Source organism: Mesoplodon bidens (assembly GCF_964165515.1).
Source record: "Mesoplodon bidens genome assembly, chromosome: 3".
Lineage (NCBI taxonomy): Eukaryota > Metazoa > Chordata > Mammalia > Artiodactyla > Ziphiidae > Mesoplodon > Mesoplodon bidens.
Genome location: NC_138178.1, coordinates 80,267,097 through 80,281,352, shown reverse-complemented (window position 1 = coordinate 80,281,352; position 14,256 = coordinate 80,267,097). Strand labels below are relative to the sequence as shown.

The 14,256-nt window shown below is 41.1% G+C and overlaps 1 pseudogene across 1 annotated transcript; it reads right to left on the bottom strand.

The window, feature by feature from the left end:
* Positions 1-490: 490 nt before the first annotated feature.
* LOC308614340 (kidney mitochondrial carrier protein 1-like) lies at positions 491-1,794 on the bottom strand (annotated as a pseudogene). The gene has a single exon. The product of its transcript is annotated as a kidney mitochondrial carrier protein 1-like (transcript).
* Positions 1,795-14,256: the final 12,462 nt, after the last annotated feature.

Sequence of the window (14,256 nt, the reverse complement as noted above, 5' to 3'; positions counted from 1 at the left end):
CTACTATCTTCTTCACCTGACCCTCAGTATCAATAGATGTTATTATCCCCATTTTACAGATTGGGAAATAGAAACTTTGCTAAAATCACAGAGCAAATTACAAACATTACTTAAGACAGAACCCAAGTAGCTTAAAAACACCTCCCACTGGCACAGACTTTGCCACCTTCCAAGCCAACCTATCACACCATCATGAGTTTAGATATTAATGCTTTGTAACAATTCCTCACCAAGGTCGAGTGGTCAGAGGCTTAAAAATCTCGTATTATAAGTGAAAGATCCTGCCAAAATTGGAAATTAGAAAGCAGTGCAATATTCCAGGGATCTATACCCTGCACTGTTTATACCTGGGGTATACCAGGTCTCCATGTGTGAATTTCTTCAGCAGACATGAAGCCAAAGACCCCCAGAAGTTCAGGAACAATGCCACCCTCTTGGAGGCTCTATTCATTCCATGGTTCCGAAGAGCTTCTTTCGAACAGTCTGGGAGTCTCAGCTATGAGCTGAGATGCATCAGGAGTTATTCTCCCCTGAGGGAATCAGTCCACAGTTCCTGATCTTCATGCAAGTTTTCTTTAGCAAGAAACATGCATTTCATGTTATCTTTGATGTCGAAGGGCACTTGAATGGTAAGGACTAGTGTTTGGATGTTACAGTCTATGCCATTCAACATTTGGTGCAGAGCGTCTGATGTCAGGACACAGCAATCCGAGCTAACCAAGTCTTCACCTGTTGCTCACACCTCAGAATCTGTGGCGGGCCAAGCAGTGAGAAGCAGTGGGAAAGACAGGAAGCTTCGCTATTTCAGACGTGAGCATTTTCAGTGGGATGTCTCATGCAGTCTTGACTTGTCACAAATCCAATTCCTTCAACTGCTCATATGTCACAAAGAAAATAATATTCCAAGGACCAAGTCTCAACCAATTTGGCCAAAACCCTTTATATAGAGCAAAAAACCCTTCATTCTTCCATGTCTGTAACAAACAATCCAGGGAACCTGTGTAGCCAGGGCATCTGCCATCTCAGAGGACTCTCTTCTGATTCATCATACGTGTTCTCACCACATTGACAGGGTTTGAGGCCAGGGCCCCTGCCAGCCCACAGGTGAAGCCTGAGAGGAAATGGGTATACACAGTGTCTCCCATCAAGCCCGAGAGAATCAGATGCTTCTTGGTGAGGTCGTAGACGGCAGGGCAGTTCCACACCAACAACAATAGCGGCCCTCTGAGCAGTAAGGGACACGCCCTTCCAAAGTCCTCTTGTTCCCTCTTGCTGGTAAATGTGAATGAAGTTGCCTATCATTCCTCCTTGAAGGGTGCTATTTTGTTCTTGCATCCGAATTTTCAAAACATCAGTTGGATTAGCAATGGTTGAGGATATGACTCCAGAGAGAATTCCACAGAGAATTCCACATTTATCAGAAGGGTTTCATCTTCCGGGCGCTCGACAAATAACTGCTTCAAGCTCTGGTAGGAGCCTATCTTGATGGTGCCATAGGAAGCCTGGTGCAACATCGCAGGAGCAATCCCTGAATACACTGCTTTCAGGCCTTCCTCTCTGCCTATCCTCACTAATGCATGCAACATTCCTCGATACCTGATTTCTTTAAAGTTTGCATCATTCTTCTGGCCTTGAATCTGGAGCCGTGTCTTGGTTAAATCAATTGGAAAAGTACCAGCCTCCGCTGCGATGGAGGCCAGGCCTCCGTACACGAAGGGCTTCCAGTTCAGGGCTGACATGCTCACCGCTGTCCCTTCTCCTTTGTTCACAGACACACAGCCTCCAACAGGGTTTTTCCGGGCCAGGGTTCAATCCCTGGTCCCCTGGTCGAGGAACTAAGATCCCGCAATCCGCGCGGTATGGCGGATGGCGGCAGCCCTGCACCCTCCTACTCCCCAGGCGCAGCAGCAGCCGGCTCCAGCGGCCCCACGGGATCTGGAGGAAAGCCATGTTCTTTTTCTTTCTTTTCTTTTTTCTTCTTTTTTTTTTTTTTGCGGTACGCGGGCCTCTCACTGTTGTGGCCTCTCCCGTTGTAGAGCACAGGCTCCGGACGCGCAGGCTCAGAAGCCATGGCTCACGGGCCCAGCCGCTCCGCGGCACGTGGGATCTTCCCGGACCGGGGCATGAACCCGTGTCCCCTGCATCGGCAGGTGGACTCTCAACCACTGCGCCACCAGGGAAGCCCCATGTTCTTTTTGAGTGTGGACAATGTCTCGGTTAGTATTCTAGGCACTTGTCATGCATTATTTCTTGAAAGTCCTTAGGGGTATGTGTTGTTATTTTCGTCCCCATTTCAGAGGAAGGGAGGTTGAGGTTTAGAGAATCTCAAGTAATCAGGGGTCGAGGAAGAATCTGAACTCAGAGGTTGATGCTTTCCCCCCACACACCCTGCTTCATGCACCCAACAGCACAACAGAATCAGGGCTGGCAGTGTTACTTCCAATCAAATGTTCAGTCTAATGTTGTTTACCCTAGAAGAGGTTAATGGTAAAGTAGTGTATGGTTTTAACAATCTTTATCAGCCTTTGTCAGATTAAAAGATACATTGCAGGGCTTCCCTGGTGGCGCACTGGTTGAGAGTCCGCCTGCCGATGCAGGGGACACGGGTTCGTGCCCCCGTCTGGGAGGATCCCACATGACGTGGAGCGGCTGGGCCCGTGAGCCATGGCCGCTGAAACTGTGCGTCCAGAGCCTGTGTTCTGCAACGGGAGAGGCCACAACAGTGAGAGGCCTGCGTACCGCAAAAAAAAAAAAAAAAAAAAAAAAGATATATTGCCCAAAGAAAATATGAACATGTTCCCAATTTATTGTGGAAATTGTACGGACCATGTTCTCTAACTCTGATGCTATAAAACTTGAAACCAATAATAAAAATTAGTTTAATTTCCATTTAAAATTAATTGGAAAATATCTATCCAATCACTTAAGAAATAAAACAATAAAATTCCAAAAACCTCTCCAAAACTCAAACACATCTTTAAAAAAAATTGAAATATAGTTAATGTGCAATATTATGTTAGTTTTAGGTGTACTCCATAGTGATTTGTCATTTGCATACATTATGAAATGATCATGACAATAAGTCTAGTAACTGTCTGTCTCCATACAAAGTTACTACAGTATTATTGACCATATTTCTTATGCTGTATATTATATTCCCATGACTTCTTTATTTTATAACTGGAATCAAACCCATTTTCTTAATAGTTTGTTTGGAAATTAATAAAAAGAGAATACTTATATCAAAAACATGAAATGTGGCTAAAGTTGTCCTTAAAGGCAATGTGATAATAGAAAATGATTTCATTTTTTAAAAAGAAAGAATAGAAATAAATGGATGATGAAGTCATCTCAAGAAAACAGGTAAAAGAGCAACAAGAATGCAAGTCAAACAGTGGAAAAGAAATTTTAATTGAATCAGAAATTCTGATTTAGAATGGAGAGACCCCTCCTAGTGTAACTGATTAATAGACATAAGAAGAGGTTTTCTGGCTGAATTTCTAGAAAACTTAAGAACAAAGAGAAAACAAGAACCTACTGTATGGCACAGGGAGCTATATATTCAATCCCTTGTAATAGACTATAATGGAAAAGAATGTGAAAAAGAATATATATATGTATATATGTATAACTGAATCACTTTGCTGTACACCTGAAACTAACACAATATTGTAAATCAACTATACTTCAATAAAAATAAAGATTATGACTCCTAGATTTATTAAAATTTAAACAAATTTTCTCTCCTCTCCCAATAATGCTATAAGATTAGAACTCTTTAATTACATTTGCATCATGTACACCTTTATTTTTACTGTTTTGTGCATTTTGATTAAACGTATATTTTAAATAGCAAAAAAAAGAGAAAACAAATTTAGAAAAATAAGCAGCTATAATCATAGATTTGAAGTAGATTTTAAAATATAAGAATAAATGTTATGGAAAAAATAGAACATTTCAATGAAGTGAGTGTTTCGCCTGGAAAATTCAAAATTGATCTAAGAATAAAAACCTCAAACAAATCAATGCACATGAAAGAAAAGTAAAAATAGTTAAAGAATTTATTCTAAAATTTATACTACAACCAGACAGATTTCTGTTGTTATTTTTAACTTTTAAGAAAGAGGTCACTTCCATGCTGAAAAAAAATCGTGGAAAATAATTCCAATTTTACAAAGCTGGCTTAATCCTGATCTTAAAACTTCGTTGATAGCACAAATAGGATAAAGGCACATGCTCCATGATGTGGATGCAAAATTTGAAATCATGAAGGTTATGTAAAAAACTAGGGTTTATGTAAAGAATTCAAGGACAGTTTTGTGTGAGGAAAATTTTCTGATTGCTCATGCCATTAAAGCCAAAACAACTTGATGGTATCCATTAAAACTGAAATATAATTGATAAAACTCAATACACTAACTTATGATTTTAAAAGACTATTCCCATAAAATTTACTAAAATTAATAGCTTTGCCATATATAAGCAGTCAAACAACAGTTGGAAACCATAATAGAGAAAGCGCTTATATTAAACTAGCGAGAAAAATCACATAATACCTAGGAATAATGCTACCAAGAAATGTGTGGAACCTTTATGATAGAAACTCCCAAATTTTATTAAGAGATATTAAATAAGATTCAAAGGATGGGAGATGTATCATTCTATATGACTTAGTGATGTAAAGATGTTAATTTGATTCAAGTTAATTTACAAGCTTCAGAAATCTCAGTAACAATTCCCAATGTACTATTTTTTAGAGGAATTTCATAAAATAACTCTAAAGTACACGGGCTATGAAGGAGATAGGAATATGAAGGAGATAAGAATAAAAGAATCATGACTAGATATGCAAAATGCATAAAGCTACAATAATCAAACCAGTAGACCTATTAGTGATAGACCGAATGACTAGTCTTTAAGCTCAAACCTACATGAGAGCTTAGCATATAAACAAGGGCACATCATACACTGGGAAATGGGTGGAATCTTTCAACAAATAGTATTGGTTCTTTGTGAGAAAATCAAGTCAGAGCTGCTCTTACTACAAACACCAAAATAAATTCCAGATGGAGTCAAGATTTAGATGCAAAAATATTCTGCTGCATTAGTAATCAAGCAATGCAAATTAAAATGAAATGTTACTTTCTTTTTTTGTTATATTGGCAAAGATATTTTAAAAAATCACTTGATTTTGGGAGAGTGTGGTGAGGAAGTCCCTTCATATTTCCGATCTGAATTTAAAAGAATTCAGCTCTTCTGAAGAGTGATATTTATTGGAAACCTCTAAAAATTTCAATTCTATGACCTGTAGATTCCACGTCTTGGCATCTCTCCAGGGAAAAGATAAGATAGGTAGACAGATGGATAAGGAGACAAAGATTTACCTACAAGTATTTTTATTTTAGTCATATTTGTAGTAAAGTTCAATAATTGGGAATTTGTTGAATATCATATAGTCCCTAGGATGAAATGTTATGCAATCAATGAATAAACATTTTGAAGACTATTTAATAACATAACAAGATACTTACTATGTAATGTTAAACAAAAAGGATGATACAAACTATATGTACATATATGTGCATATATAAAATAAACTCAATTTTATTAAAAAATATAAAAGTATAAAAATTGCAAATAAATAAAGGAAAATGTTAGCAGTGGATATCCCTATGTGTGAGATTATAGAGTTTTAGTGATTATATTTTTCAAATTTCATAAGTTGAAAATGCAATAATTTTGTGAATAGAAAAAGAGTTAAAAAATCAAATAAAACAATAAAAAAAGTTTAAGGTAAAAAAATGAAGTAAAAAAAGTGGAAGAAGGAGAAATAAATATGTAACTTTTCAGGCATGTGGAAGAAATTTGAAGGCATGAAAGAAGTGGAAAAATCATGAATACAATTGTTCATAGATTTAATGCTCATAAATTAGCTTTTGCTAATTGTCTGAAAATCAAAACCAAATTTAAAAGCTATCACTAAGCTGAAAAAGTATTTGCAATAAAATTGACAAGACCACAGTAAATAAAAGAAAAAAACCGACTCAGCTTTAAATAAAAAATGGTCAGATTATATTAACAGATAATGGTAGAAAAAATTAAATATTTAATAAACATAAGAAAAAGATGTTCTCAGAAATCAAAAAGTACATATTAAACCACATGGAAGTATTATATCTTAAAAAAATATTTACTGATACGACAACCATTTATGACATAATATTAGGTGATAACGAAAAGCTGAACACATTGTATGCTCAATTTTATGAAAATAAATGTATTGCAAAATGAATGGAAGGCAATACACCAGATACACTAGCAATGGCCATTTCTAGGTAGGTAGATTGGAGGTTATTTTGAATTTCTTCTTAAATGGTCTTCTATGGACTTTGTACATAGAAATATTGATACTACTTTATTGAAGCAGTGATGAACAAAGGATTTGAACATATACAAATGCATCCACTATCACTGCCTTTCATAGGAAAGACACCTCTTGAGTTATGGACAAGCCTTCTTTAAGAACAGAGTGTCAGAGATGAATGGATAAAAAAGATGTGAGGGCTTCCCTGGTGGCGCAGTGGTTGAGAGTCCGCCTGCCGATGCAGGGGACACGAGTTCGTACCCCGGTCTGGGAAGATCCCACATGCCGCAGAGCGGCTGGGCCCGTGAGCCATGGCCGCTGAGCCTGCGTGTCCAGAGCCTGTGCTCCGCAACGGGAGACACCACAACAGGGAGAGTCCCGCGTACCGCAAAAAAAAAAAAAAAAAAGATGTGAGATATATATATATATATATATATATATATATATATATATATATACACACACACACACACACACACACACATACACATACACATACACACGATGGAATACTACTCAACCATGCAAAAGAATGAAATAATGCCATTTGCAGCAACATGGATGGACTTAGAGATTATCATACTTTAGTATGAAGTAAGTCAGAAAGGGAAAGACAAATACCATATGATATCACTTATATGTGGAATCTAAACTATGACACAAATGAACTTATTTACGAAACAGGAACAGGCTCACAGACATAAGAAACAAACTACCAAAGGGGAAAGGAGGTGGGGGAGGGATAAATTAGAAGTTTGGGATTAGCAGATACAAACTACCATATACAAAATAGATAAACAACAAGGTCCTACTGTATAGCACAGGGAACTATATTCAATATCCTGTAATAAACCATAATGGAAAAGAATATGAAAAAGAATGTATATATAGGTATAACTGAATCACTTTGTTGTACAGCAGAAACTAACACAACATTGTAAATCACCTATACTTCAATAAAAAAGGAAAGACCAGAGTGTCAGCATCCTGAGAGAAATCTGCACCAACAGGCAACAAAGCTTTTACCACTGGTCTAAAATTTTGTGCTTTCCAAAAGGGCTTTCTGAAACCTTAGCGGTTCAGTGGGTTTTACACCGGGGGAGCAAGGATGCAGAAGAAGCCCCAGCCCCTCTCCCTCCTGCATCTTCCCACTTCCTTACCTCCCCTTCCTCCACCTCTCCCCTTCTTTCCCACATCATCATCACTAGGCTTCAACTACTGCATCTTTAAAAGATAAATATCTTTTTTTTTTTTGCGGTACGCGGGCCTCTCACTGTTGTGGCCTCTCCCGTTGCGGAGCACAGGCTCCGGACGCGCAGGCTCAGCGGCCATGGCTCACGGGCCCAGCCGCTCCGCGGCATGTGGGATCTTCCCGGACTGGGGCACGAACCCGTGTCCCCTGCATCGGCAGGCGGACTCCCAACCACTGTGCCACCAGGGAAGCCCAAGATAAATATCTTTTAACATCTTTTTAAAAACTGGGTTCCTGAGTTTTTAAAAAAGGGAACTGGAGTTAAAAACCCCACTGGGTTTCTCCTTGGCAAGAATCAAAAATATCTCCAATATGTGGACATCCACCCTCCACTCAGCCATGTCTTTTGAAAGTGGACTCACTTCTTCCCATCCCGTTATCCTACAGCCCTAATGGTAAAAATTCTTTCTCACATGAGCTGAACTACTCCCTGCTATCTCCATACAACAGTCCTGTCCTCTGAAAACCCACAAAATAAACTTTATCCCTTTCCTTTTCCATATTATAACCTTTATCCTGTAGAAAATACAGATAAACAAAAGGAAGAAAATAAAAACCACTTGGAATCCAGCCACCTATCTATAACTCATGTTACCACTTTTCATGTTTGTACTCTGTGCAATTCCACATGTGCTTTTCAAAAAACAACATAAGGTAATGGTGAACACACTTCTTTTTAAACTTTCCCCCCCCCAATTTGACAATACATATGGACATCTCACACTAAACTTCAGTTATCTCTTAGTTAAAATCTAAATTTCTGCACAAAAATGCTAATCAGAAATATATTTCTCATTATTTTAAATGGAAAAAGATATAATGGGTTACTGATCGACTGCAAACTTCCAGTCTCTCTCATAGGGCTGTTGTGAAGATGAATAATCAGTGTCAAATGATAAGAGAGTGGTACTACAGAAAGCCCAGAGAAAGCCCAGTGCATGTCAGCCATAAGGTTTCTCCTGGTTGCTTAGAGGTCCCACAGAGAATAAGGCAACATGCTTGTTCTAGTCATCTGGGGAGGGAAGAGTCATGCGTTCTTTGAGACTGAGTTGATTCTGTCTATCATGAATGTGGGAGGTCTTGTCTTGTGACACGTGGCCTCAGTCCTGGGCCCTGGGTTGCCTTTCAGATAGTCACAGGTAAGAGTTTCCTCTCATCCTGCACAGATAGTTCTGAGCAAAGGGGGGTGACTCCAGGGGACAGGGTAGGTGAGTCTAGTAGAAATTATAATAAATACTTAAAAAAACCTTTTTTTATTGAAGTATAGTTGATTTACAGTGTTGTGTTAATTTCTGCTGTACAGCAAAGTGACTCAGTTATACATATATATTCTTTTTTTTAAAGAATTGTTTTTTGATGTGGACCATTTTTAAAGTCTTCATTGAATTTGTTACAATATTGCTTCTGTTTTATGTTTTGGTTTTTTGGCCGTGAGGCATGTGGGATCTTAGCTCCCTGACCAAGGATCGAACCCTTACCCCCTGCATTGGAAGGCAAAGTCTTAACCACTAGACTGCCAGGGAAGTCTCTACATATATATATTCTTTTTCATATTCTTTTCCATTATGGTTTATCACAGGATATTGAATATAGTTCCCTGTGCTATACAGGAGGACCTTGTTAATCCATCCTATACATACTAGTTTGCATCTGCTAATCCCAAACTCCCAGTCTTTCCCTCCCCCAACCCCCCACCTCCTTGGCAATGACAAGTCTGTTTTCTATGTCTATGAGTCTGTTTCTGTTTCACAGATAGGTTCATTTGTGTTGTATTTTAGATTCCTATAATGAATCCTTACTCAGTGTCTTGGTACCTACTGAGTCAGGAGTGCTGCTGAAAAGGGATGAGTCTGAGGATGTGAGCATTTCCCCCTTATCTTTCTCTGCAGTCTCGTGGGTTTAGAAAATCTACTTGGAAAGCCCTGATGTGACATTCAGTTGGAAGGTCCAGAAGAGCAGGATCCAGGCCTGGTTGGCTGGCAGGGAAGCCAGGTTCCCATGGGTTTTTGTGACAATGCTGGCAGGCACCTGGGCCTCCTGGTGAAACATGCTTATTGTGTAAGCACGTGTTGGTGGTGGGCACTGTGTAAGAAGTCACGGCTGTGGTATGCACGCACGGTCTGCTCTTCCTTGCCAGGCCTGAGTCATCGCTTGAAACCATCTGAGGCTACCCAGGGGTACAAAAGTCACAAGCCATGGCACATGCCCGTCTAAGTCATTGCCACCAGCTGAGATCCTATGAATTTTAAAGAAGGGAGAGTCTATGGGAGGGCCCAGCTGGGGCCCAGCCAGGAGGCCGCTTGTCAGTTTGAGCACCAGAAGACATGTCACTTTCCTAGGAACACGGAAAGACAACTCTTTGGGTGGAATCTAACTTGATTTTTAAGATGAAGATTGCAAGCTCAAGCCAAGACTTCAAAGAATCATCTTGGTAGCTCTGGTTGGCCTCCACATTCTATGTGTCATGTCTACCCTGCTGCAGAGGCTTGGCTTGAAGAGCAATGACTCTAAATCTGATGGCTGGATGGGGCCCCCAGCTGCCATCCAGTGAGTCCGATAGTCTCTGGACAGCCCTGCTCTTAGTGTCCCAGTAAAATTTGTAGAGAGGTCTTGCTTGACAATGATTTCTAACATCTCGGAGACTATCAGAACAGCACAGGAGCTGAAGGCTCCCGAGAGCTTGGTAGGTGCCAGGCACTGGGGTAAACATTTACATGAATGACAAAATGGGATGGTGGTGAGACACAGGATTTGTGGTTAATATGCCTGGGTTCAAATCCTGGCTCTACTGTTTGCCATTGGGTGGTGGTGGGCATGGCATGCCTCTGTCTCCTTTCCTGTGAAGTGTGTGTGTGTGTGTGTGTGTGTGTGTGTGTGTGTGTGTGTGTGACAGGAGTCACTAACTCATAGAGTTGTCATGAGGCTTAAATGAGATGAACATGGAGAATGTTTAGAGTAGCAACCACAGTGCCCTAAACACTGCCAGTCCTGGTACCTCACTCCAATGATGTGCTGTGACTTATGTGGTGACTGAAGCTGAGACTCTGGGGTCTTAGGCCCCTACCTAAAGGTGGGACTCTTATAAGTGCTTTGAATCAAAATTTAAGTCCGAACAGTTTGACACTGCATGAAATTTAAGTCCCAAAGCTTAACTGAATTGAACAGATTTAAATGTTGTCACTCTTTCCATTATGATCGATATTTAAGCTCAGCATTGTTTAAGACAACTTAAGACCTTTATCACTTATCTTGCCCTTAAAGGATAAAAAAAAGTCCATTTATCTTGCCCTTAATGGATAAAAAAAAGTCCACCTATGCCATATTTTATTCCCCTGGAGAGTTTACTAAAATTTGACCTCAGCATTTCTAACCTCTGGTACAGATGGTTTAATTCTCTGCCACTAGTCTTGGGAAGTGTCACTCTCCCTCACTCAGAGCCACCTTGCCTACCTCCCTATTGTTCATCACTGGGGGAGGAGAAAGAGCTGCCCCTATCAAATCTGCTTGCTTGGTACCTTGGGTACCCTTTCTGTGAAAATGTAACAGGGAGAGATTCCACAGTCAAGGCACAGTTAACTTAGCTTACTGCCAGATTTTCATCCATTCAACCTGATTTCCCTAGTCTTGGGGAAGAGGGCTAGTCCTTGTTTACTTTATTGTGGTTGAGGTCTTCCCTCCAGGCTTTTCCCCTCTGATTGCAAGGGTCTTAGTTGTGTTTCTATATACCTGAACTCTCTGTGTCAGAACCCAACTCACCACACTGCTGGGCTGATGGTGAGAACCTAGGCAGGCACCTTGCTGTGGCCACGAGGCCTCGGACACCAAACCTTCTTAACTCCAGCTGTGCATTGCTCAGTCCCTTATATTCAGTGGGAGTATGTTAGGATCTCCAGGGCTTACTCTGTAGTGACCCCAGCTGGAAAAAAAAGATGGCTATTTTCCCCCCATATGTATGATCTTACATATGTCCCTAGTTGAAACTCATTCATAGATCCTTTCTTCTGCAGCTGGAGAATTGATATTTGTTTTTGGCTGCATTCACTGAGATGTGAGCTACCCCAGAATTAATTAAACCTGCCTGTTCATCATCAGTCAGTCTGGTCAGCTGTCAGTGACGAGAGGCTCTTAAGAAGTTTAGGACAATGATGGGTGAGCAAAGTAGATGGGAAAGTGCAAGTGAAGCTTCAAATTTCAAGACTATGTCTGTGCCAGTCAACCTGTCCAATGGGTGGGTGCTCTTGGTCAAGCCCTCTCACTGTTTTGGGCCTTGACTGACATATTGATCTCTAGAAAGGTCCTTCCCAGCAGTAAAATGCTGTGATCTAGGATTTGGGGAGAGCCACCCTTTCTAGTTTATTCTGGAAGTCATAGGCCATGACTTTTGTGCCAGAACTGGGTTTTAATCCAGCTGAGTCTCACTGGGATTTTGCAGCTCTGGGCTCTTGATCCTTCGTCTTTCATGTGGGGATAATGATGCTTATTTTGCAGAGATGTTGGAGGAACAGTGCTCATGTACAAAGAGCATCTTGCACGGCCTCAGCACGTGGCAGGCACCCAGTGCACCAGAGTCTCCTGCTCCAGCATAGTGTCCATCTGGTAACTCATTTGTATCTACAAATGCCCAGCAGCATGGAGGCAGAGTGGCCACTGGTGATAAGAACAAAGGCAACTTAGAAAGAAAAAGAAAAGATTGTTTTCAGTCCCCTCCCATGGGGCTCCTTAATCAGAGTTGGCCACTTTCTCCCACATGTGCTGTTGCTGGGTAATTAGTGTCCCAGCAGAGCCAGGACCAGGGCACAGTGAGGGCCTTTGTTTTAGTCTTGTAAATTTCAACACAGGTTGGAAGGAACAAAAGCCCAATTCATTTAAGAGATACTCCCAATCTGATTCCATGCACTGAGCCAATGGAGAGACTGCTTGGCAGCTCTGGGAATGGAGGGTGAGCTGGATAACTCAGACAGTAGGACCCTGAGGATGCTAAGAGATGTGGAAGGGTAGCCTTTTGACTATAGTTGGCAGATGCTGGCCAGTGTCAGTACCCTGGACATGTGGTCTGTGCTGGGAAATGCCCAAGAAGCCTGTTGTAGAGTAGATCTTAGGGCATTGCTTTTTTTGTTCCCCTTGACTCTTAGTAGCCTGATATCTTCCAGACTGAATGCCTTGAGAGCCACTGAATGAAAGTTGGCAAACACTGCAGGTCTATTTCTCGTGTCAATTATGGGAGGTACAGAGCTGAGTCTGGATTGATGTGCAGGAATTTACAAGGTGAGACAGTTGGGCAGCAAAAGAGAGTTCTAGTAAGGAGAGCAGCGTATGAGAAGTTCAGAATTTGGAGATATATGGTATGAGGGTAGGTGGTGCATGTGGAGATGGCATTCCCTGTCCCCGTGGATGGTGTGATCCAGTATGATTGAGTTGCAAAAGGAGGGGTGAGGAGAGAAGGAATTACCCTTAGTTGATGCTCTTGGCTAGATTTCAATTTGGGAGCCTCTGCACAAAATGAAGCTGGATCACTGGGGCCCACAGATGCCTGGGATGCCTGACAAGCTGGTGAGGAGATGCATTAGAAGTATATTTGCAAGAGGATTAAGGCATCTCCTACGGGAGAGCTTACCTTAAAGGAAGAGGGAGTCGGAAATGACAAATGTGACTAGGAAAAGAACCTTGGTTATTGAATTCAGGAGGAAGTGATTATGAGCACAGTGTAGACTTTGTCGCTCAGATGATCTCCTGGCTAGACCTTCAAGGAATAATATCTGTGTTCTGTGGACATGTAGCACCTGGGTTAAGCCAGGGGGCAGGGGATGTGATAAATAAAATATGAAAATTATGTCTCTTAACAAATCCTAATGTTACAGTATGGGTCAAGCTGTACTGCTTTGTTGTCTTCCAAATAGAACAGGCAACATTCTCCCCATGTTGCAACTGGCCACTGAACATGGGCTCTGGAGGAAAGTGGACATGGCTGGCAGGTACAGAATTACCTGGCAGAACTGGCAGCAGTGGACAGCAGACCCCTGGAACCCAGCAGGAAAGAGCTGCAGATGCCACTGGTAACTCGCTGGACTTGCCTATAAACTCATGTGAGTTGCTTCCTGGACACTCCCAGAATTATCTGGAGACAGAGTTTAAGAGAACTGATTCTGTATTTGCATGTTGGGGAAAAGGCAGCCAAAGACAGAGTATACTTGGTTTAGGTGTGTTAGGAATTCTTTTTCTGTAGTGCAGCATAGAAGACATTGTTGATTGTTTCCTTAGCATCCATTTCTCATTTCCTTACTTCTAACAAAATCCTGATTTTGTTTGGGTATCCTCTCTTCCTTCATGCATGGGAGCTAATCCCATTCATATGGATCAGGAGTGAGCCTAGTTGGTTTAAGAGTCATTCTGTTCCTCTCCCCAGTGATTGACTGTGTTGGCCATATAACTCAATTTGATCTAATAAAATATGAAGAAAGCCTAGCTATGGGCATTTGAAAAATTTATCTGCATTCTTCTAGGACAGTGTCTAGAAGCAACTCACTCTGCTTTCCTCTGGAAATGGTCATGCACCAATTGAAGGGCCAGACCAGCTGCAACTTTCTTGCTATCCAGCTGGGATGAAAGGGGGATAGGCCAGAGGATGGTTGTGAAATGTATG